At 38.5% G+C, this 8,558-nt stretch overlaps 1 non-coding gene across 1 annotated transcript; it reads right to left on the bottom strand.

The window, feature by feature from the left end:
* Window positions 1–3,029: 3,029 nt before the first annotated feature.
* LOC127748040 (small nucleolar RNA R71) lies at window positions 3,030–3,137 on the bottom strand. Its single transcript, XR_008009983.1, has one exon. It is a non-coding gene; the product is annotated as a small nucleolar RNA R71 (small nucleolar RNA).
* Window positions 3,138–8,558: the final 5,421 nt, after the last annotated feature.

The raw sequence follows: 8,558 nt of genomic DNA, 5'->3' as shown, positions 1-8,558 counted from the left end.
TTCTATTCTAAGATACCACTTGTTCTTCAACCTGATGAATGTGATGATCCGTGACACTCATCACCATTCTCACCTATGAACGTGTGTCTGACAACCACCTCTGTTCTACCTTTGTTTGAGTGTGTATCTCTTGGATTCCTTAAGCAGAATCTTCGTGGTATAAGCTAGAACCCATTGGCAGCCATTCTTGAGAATCCAGAAAGTCTAAACCTTGTCTGTGGTATTTCGAGTAGGATTCAGGGATCGAATGGCTGTGACAAGCTTCAAACTCGCAAGTGTTGGGCATAGTGACAGACGCAAAAGGATCAATGGATCCTATTCCAGCATGATCGAGAACCGACAGATGATTAGCCGTGCGGTGACAGCGTGCGTTGAACATTTTCACTGAGAGGACGGGAGGTAGCCATTGACAACGGTGAAACCCAACATACAGCTTGCCATGGAAGGAGCCTTGAGTGCATGGGGAAGAAGACAGTAGGAAAGCAGAGATTCAGAAGATAGAGCATCTCCAGCACCTCAACCTTTTCTCCATTACTGCAAAACAAGTATTTATTTCATGTTCTTTTACTTTTTACAATTAAATCTGAGAATTATTGATATCCTGACTAAGAGTTACAAGATAACCATAGCTTGCTTCAAGCCAACAATCTCCGTGGGATCGACCCTTACTCACGTAAGGTATTACTTGGATGACCCAGTGCACTTGCTGGTTAGTTGTGCGGAATTACAAAAGTGTGATTGTGATTTCGTGCACCAATCGCCCTTACTCACGTAAGGTTTATTACTTGGACGACCCAGTGTACTTGCTGGTTATTTGTGCAAAATTGTGAAAAAGAGTTGAGATTACAATTATGCGACCAAGTTGTTGGCGCCATTGTGTATCACAATTTCGTGCACAAAGTTTTTGGCACTGTTGCCAGGGATTGTTCAAGTTTAGACAACTGACGGTTCATCTTGTTACTAAGATTAGGTAATTTTTATTTTCTTTTCAAAAAAGTTTTCAAAAATATTTCAAAATTTTCTTCTTTTTCTTTCTTCCCAAAATAATTTTCGAAAAAAAACCAAAAAAATTAATAAAATCATAAAAATCCAAAAATATTTCATGATTCTTGTTTGAATCTAGTGCCAAATTCTAAGTTTGGTGTTAATTGCATGATTTTGATTGTCCTGCGATTTTCGAAACACATTCATTGTGTTCTTGATGATCTTCAAGCTGTTCTTGATGAATTGCCTTGTTTGATCTTCATGATTTCTTGTTTTGCATTGCATGATGTTTTACATGTGCATTCTTGCAATGCATATGGCCCAAACATGAAAAAATTCTAAGTTTGGTGTCTTGCATGTTTTCTTTTATTGAAAACTAAGTTCTTGATGTTCATCTTGATCGTGTGATTGTTCTTGGTGTTCTTCTTGACATTCATAACATTCTTGGTGTTCTTCTTGACAATCATCTTGATCCAAGAATTATATGTTGTGACTCATTTTGCTATTTTTCAAAATTGAAAATATATCTTCTTGAATAAAGGATATAGCAAAATGAAGATCCAAGAACATAAAGTAGTGGATTTACAGAGAAAAAGCTGGGCGTTCAAAACACCCAGTGAAGAAGGAAAACTAGCGTTTAAACGCCAGCCAGGGTACCTGGTTGGGCGTTTAAACGCCCAGGAAGGAAGGAAAACTGGAGTTTAAACGCCAGCCAGGGTACCTGGCTAGGCATTTAAATGCCTAAAATATGCAGCAACTGGGCGTTAAACGCCCAAAACATGCAGCTCCTAGGCGTTTAAGGCGAGGATGACACAAGGAGAGGAATCTTGTTTTCATATCAAATCTTTTTCAAATCTTCATATTTTTTTCAAAATCAAATCTTTTTCAAATCAAATATTTTCAATCATATCTTTTTCAAAATCATATCTTTTCAAACATATCTTTTTCAAAAATCAAATCTTTTCCTCATATTTTCAAAAATCTTGATTCAAAAATTTCAAGTTTGTTACTTTCTTGTTAAGAGAGATTCAATATTTGAAATTTAAAATCATATCTTTTAGTTTCTTGTTAATCAAGTTATTAATTTTAAAAATCAAATCTTTTTAATTTTATCTTTTCAATCATATCTCTTTCAAAATCACATCTTTTTAAAATTCCAATTTGAAAAATCTTTTTCTAACTTCATATCTTTTTCAAATTTATTTCTTATCTTTTTCAAAACCATTTAACTACCTTTTTTACTTCATACTTTCGAAAACCACTTCCAATTTTTCAAAATTTCATTTAAAGCTTAATTCTTTTTCAAAATTTAGTTTTCGAAAATTTCCCCCCTCTCGTATTTTTCTATTTAAATGCTAACGTTCCTCCTCCATTGTCAATTCAAACTCCATCTCTCTTTATGTGTTCAAAATTTTACCTACCTCCTTCTTCTATTCTTATTTTCCTCTGACACCTCAAGGGATCTCTATACTGTGACATAGAGGATTCCATATTTTCTTTGTTTTCTTCTCTTTCATATGAGCAGGAACAAAGATAAAGGCATACTTGTTGAAGCTGATCCTGAACCTGAAAGGACTCTGAAGAGGAAGCTAAGAGCAGCTAAAGCACAAAACTCTTGAAATTGTCAAAAAGGAAACAGCAAAAGAAACAATTATGGCCGAACCAAACAACAATGCAAGGAAGATGCTTGGTGATTTTACTACACCAACTTCCAACTCTATGGAAGAAACATCTCAATCCCTGCCATAGGAGCAAACAATTTTGAGCTAAAGCCTCAATTAGTTTCTCTACTGTAACGGAACTGCAAGTTTCATGGACTTCCATCAGAAGACCCTTATCAGTTTTTAATTGAGTTCTTGCAGATCTGTGATACTGTTAAGACCAATGGAGTTGATCCTGAAGTCTACAAGCTTATGCTTTTCCCTTTTGTTGTAAGAGACAGAGCTAGAACATGGTTGGACTTACAACCCAGAAATAGCCTAGACTCTTGGGATAAGCTGGTCACGGCTTTCTTAGCCAAGTTCTTTCATCCTCAAAAGCTGAGCAAGCTTAGAATGGATGTTCAGACCTTCAGACAAAAAGATGGTGAGTCCCTCTATGAAGCTTGGGAAAGATACAAGCAACTGACCAAAAAGTGTCCTTCTGACATGCTTTCAGAATGGACCACATTAGATATATTATATGATAGTCTGTTTGAATTTTCCAAGATGTCACTAGACCACTCTGCAGGTGGATCCATTCACCTAAAGAAAACGCCTGCAGAAGCTCAAGAACTTATTGAAATGGTTGTAAATAACCAGTTCATGTATACCTCTGAGAGGAATCCTGTGAGTAATGGGACTCCTCAAAAGAGAGGAGTTCCTGAAATTGATGCTCTGAATGCCATACTGGCTCAGAACAAAATATTTACCCAACAAGTCAATATGATCTCTCAGAGTCTGAATGGATTGCAAAATGCATCCAACAGTACTAAAGAAGCATCTTCTGAAGAAGAAGCTTATGATCCTGAGAGCCCTACAATGGCAGAGGTGAATTACATGGGTAAAGCCTTTGGCAACACCTATAATCCTTCCTGGAAAAATCATCCAAATTTTTCATGGAAGGATCAACAGAAGCAAGGCTTCAATAATAACAATGGTGGAAGAAACATGTTTAGCAATAGCAAACCTTTCCTATCATCATCTCAGCAACAGACAGAGCATTCTGAGCAGAATCCTTCTGGCTTAGCAAATATAGTCTCTGATCTATCTAAGGCCACAGTTAGTTTCGTGATTGAAACAAGATCCTCCATTAGAAATTTGGAGGCACAAGTAGGCCAGCTGAGTAAAAGGGTTATTGAAACTCCTCCTAGCACTCTCCCAAGCAATACAGAGGAGAATCCCAAAGGAGAGTGCAAGGCCATTGATATAATCAACATGGTTGAAACCTTAGGGGAGGAGGAGGACGTGAATCCCAATGAGGAAGACCTCAGGGGACATCCAATGGTCAGTAAGGAATACCCTAATGAGGAACCAAAAGAATCTGAGGCTCATACAGAGACCATAGAGATTCTCTTGGACCTCCTTTTACCATTCATGAGCTCTGATGACTATTCATCTTCTGAAGAGGATGAAGACATTGTTGAAGGGCAAGTTTCCCAATATTTAGGAGCAATCATGAAGCTGAATGTCAAGCTATTTGGTAATGACACTTGGGGGGAAGAGCCTCCCTTGCTCACCAATGAACTGAATACATTGGTTCAGCAAAATTTACCTCAAAAGAAACAAGATCCTGGTAAATTCTTAATACCTTGTACCATAGGCACCATGACCTTTGAAAAAGCTCTGTGTGACCTAGGGTCAGGGATAAACATGATGCCACTCTCTGTAATGGAGAAACTGGGAATCTATGAGGTACAAGCTGCCAAATTCTCATTGGAGATGGCAGATAAATCTATGAAAAAGGCTTATGGACTAGTAGAGAATGTGCTAGTGAAGGTTGAAGGCCTTTACTTCCCTGTTGATTTTATAATCCTAGACACTAGGAGGGATAAGGATGAATCCATCATCCTTGGAAGACCCTTCCTAGCCACAGCAAGAGCTATAATTGATGTTGACAGAGGAGAGTTGATTCTTCATGGGAATGAAGAACGCCTTGTAGTAAAGACTCAAGGTTCTCCATCTGTAACCATGGAGAGTAAGCATGAAGAGCTTCTCCCAATACAGAGTCAAACAGAGCCCCCACAATCAAACTCTAAGTTTGGTGTTGGAAGGCCACAGCCAAACTCTAAGTTTGGTGTTGAGAGATCTCAACATACTCTGATCAACTGTGAGGCTCCATGAGAGCTCACTGTCAAGCTATTGACATTAAAGAAGCGCTTATTGGGAGGTAACCCAATTTTATTTTAATTTTATCTATATTATTTTGTTTTCTTTTAGGTTGATGATCATGTGAAGTCACAAACACAATTACAAAAATAAAGAAAAGATTCAAAAACAGCATTGAAAACAGCACACCCTGGAGGAATGACTTACTAGAATTTAAACGCCAATAAGGGTAGCAAAATGGGCGTTTACACGCCCAATCTGGCACCTTTCTGTGCGTTTAAACGCCAGAATAGGGCACCAGACTGGCGTTTAAACGCCAGAACAGGGCAATAAACTGGTGTTTAGACGCCAGAACAAGAAGGAAAACTGGCATTTAAACGCTAGAACAGGGCAGCAGACTGGCATTTAAACACCAGGATTGCACTCTAAGGAGTTTTATACGCCCAATTGGAGCAGGGATGAAAATTCCTTGACCCCTTAGGATCTGTGGACCCCACAGGATCCCTACTAACCTCAAATCATTCTCTCTCATCTACCTTTCCACAATACTCTTCCCCAAATACCCTTCACCAATCACCTCCATATCTCTTCCCCAAATACCTTTCACCAATCACTTCCTTAACTCTTCTCCAAAAACCCCACCCACCTTCAAAAATTCAAACCCATTTCCCTTCCAAACCCACCCAAAGCATTCGGCCACTCATCCCCCCTTGGCCGAACCCTATACACCCTCCATCTCCTCCATTTTCTTCTTCTTTTGCTCGAGGATGAGCAAATATTTTAAGTTTGGTGTGGTAAAAGCATTGCTTTTTGTTTTTCCATAACCATTTATGGCATCTAAGGCCAGAGAAACCTTTAGAAAGAGGAAAGGGAAGGCAATTGCTTCCACCTCAGAGTCATGAGAGATGGAGAGATTCATCTCAAAGGGCCATCATGATCCATAGTATCATGATTGGAGAGGAAGTAGAAGTTCATGAAATCATACCTCTAGAACTCTACAAGATGGCTGACAAGTCCCCACCTTTGGCAAGAATAGCCTTTCCTCATCTCATATGTCACCTTTGCTATTCAGCTGGGATTGTCATAGAGAGAGACATCCTTATTGAAGAGGACAAGCCCATCACTAAGAAGAGGATGGAGCAAACTAGAGAGCTCATCCATCACACTCAACAAGAGCATGAGGAAGTCCCTCATCAAGAAATCCCTGAGATACCTCAAGGGATGCAATTTCCTCCACACAATTATTGGGAGTAACTCAACACTTCTTTGGAAAGCTTGAGTTACAACATGGACCAATTAACGGTGGAACACCAAGAGCACTCCATCATTCTCCATGAGATTAGAGAAGATAAAAGAGCTATAAGGGAGGAAAAACAAAGGCAAGGAAAAGACATTGAGGAGCTCAATAGCACAATTGGTTCTTCAAGAGGAGGAAGACGCCACCCTCACTAAGGTGGACTCATTCCTTAATCTCCTTGTCTATTTATTTTTTTGTTTTTTGGCTTTATGTTGTATGTTCTATCTATGTTTGTGTCTTCACTACATGATCATTAGTGTCTAGTGTCTATGTCTTAAATCTATGAATAACTCCATGAATCCTTCACCTCTCTTAAATGAAAAATGTGCTTAATTACAAAAGAACAAGAAGTACTTGGATTTCAAATTTTATCCTAAAACTAGTTTAATTATTTTGATGTTGTGGCAATACTTTTTGTTCTTTGAATGAATGCTTGAACAGTGCATATTTTTTATCTTGTTGTTTATGAATGTTAAATTTGTTGGCTCTTGAAAGAATGATGAACAAAGAGAAATGTTATTGATAATCTAAAAAATCATGAAATTGATTCTTGAAGCAAGAAAAAGCAGTAAAAAATGGCAAAAAAAAGTGAGAGGAAATAAAAAGAAAAAGCAAGCAGAAAAAGCCAATAGCCCTTAAAACCAAAAGGCAAGGGTAAAAAGGATCCAAGGCTTTGAGAATTAATGGATAGGAGGGCCCAAGGAAATAAAATCCAGACCTAAGCGGCTAAATCAAGTTGTCCCTAACCATGTGCTTGTGGCATGCAGGTCCAAGTGAAAAACTTAAGAATGAGTGATTAAAGTCATGATCCAAGGCAAAAGAGTGTGCTTAAGAACTCTGGACACCTCTAACTGGGGACTTTAGCAAAGCTGAGTCACAATCTGAAAAGGTTCACCGAGTTATGTGTCTGTGGCATTTATGTATCCAATGGTAATACTGGAAAACAAAGTGCTTAGGGTCAAGGCCAAGACTCATAAAGTAGCTGTGTTTAATAATCAACGCATTGAAATAGGAGAATCAATAACACTATCTAAAATTTTGAGTTCCTATAGACGCCAATCATTCTGAATTTCAAAGGAGAAACTGAGATGCCAAAACTGTTCAGAAGCAAAAAGCTACAAGCCCCGCTCATCTAATTAGGACTAAGTTTCATTGATACTGTGGGATTCATTGTATATTCTCTTCTTTTTATCCTATTTTGTTTTCAGTTGCTTGGGGACAAGCAACAATTTAAGTTTGCTGTTGTGATAAGCGGATAATTTATACGCTTTTTGGCATTATTTTTTTATAGTTTTTAGTATGATTTAGTTAGTTTTTAGTATATTTTTATTAGTTTTTATGCAAAATTTATATTTCTGGACTTTACTATGAGTTTGTGTGTTTTTTTTTGTGATTTCAGGTATTTTCTGGCTGAAATTGAGGGACCTGAGCAAAAATCTGATTCAGAGGTTGACAAAGGACTGCAGATACTGTTGGATTCTGACCTCCCTATACTCGAAGTAGATTTTCGGAAGCTACAGAACTCCAAATGTCGCGCTCTTAAATGCGTTGGAAAGTAGACATCTAGGGCTTTGCATCCATATATAATAGTTCATACTTTGCTCGCGTTTTGATGATGCAAAGTGGCGTTCAAATGCCCCTTCACTGCCATATTCTGAAGTCAAAACGCCAAAACTGGCATAAAAGTTGGAGTTAAACGCCCAAACTGGCACCAAAGCTGGTGTTCAACTCCAAGGAAGACCTCTACATGTGTAAAGCTCAATGCTCAGCCCAAGCACATACCAAGTGGGCCCTGAAGTGGATTTCTGCACAATTTACCTATTTCTGTAAACCCTAGTAGCTAGTTTTCATTATAAATAGAACTTTTGACTATTGTACTAGGGCTCTTTTTCCCTATTTTCAAATTCATATGTCATTTGGGGAGGCTGGCCATTCGGCCATGCCTAGAACTTATTCTTATGTATTTTCAACGATGGAGTTTCTACACACCATAGATTAAGGTGTGGAGCTCTGCTGTTCCTCGAGTATTAATGCATTTACTATTGGTTTTTATTCAATTCATGCTTATTCTTATTCTAAGATATCCATTTGCACTTCAACCTGATGAATGTGATGATCCATGACACTCATCACCATTCTCACTTATGAACGCGTGCTTGACAAACACTTCCGTTCTACCTGGGAAAGCTAGAGTGTGTATCTCTTGGATTCCTGGTCCACAACGCATGGTTGCCTCGCCTGACAATTGAGCCTTCCATTCCATGAGATCAGAGTCTTCGTGGTATAAGCTAGAATTATTGGCGGCCATTCCTAAGATCCGAAAAGTCTAAACCTTGTCTGTAGTAGTCCGAGTAGGATCTGGGAAGGGATGACTGTGACGAGCTTCAAACTCACGACTGTAGGGCATAGTGATAGACGCAAAATTATAGTAAATCCGATTCCTACATGATCGAGAACCGACCGATGATTAG

Source organism: Arachis duranensis, chromosome 5, assembly GCF_000817695.3.
Source record: "Arachis duranensis cultivar V14167 chromosome 5, aradu.V14167.gnm2.J7QH, whole genome shotgun sequence".
NCBI lineage: Eukaryota > Viridiplantae > Streptophyta > Magnoliopsida > Fabales > Fabaceae > Arachis > Arachis duranensis.
This window is presented reverse-complemented; position numbering and strand designations above follow the sequence as displayed.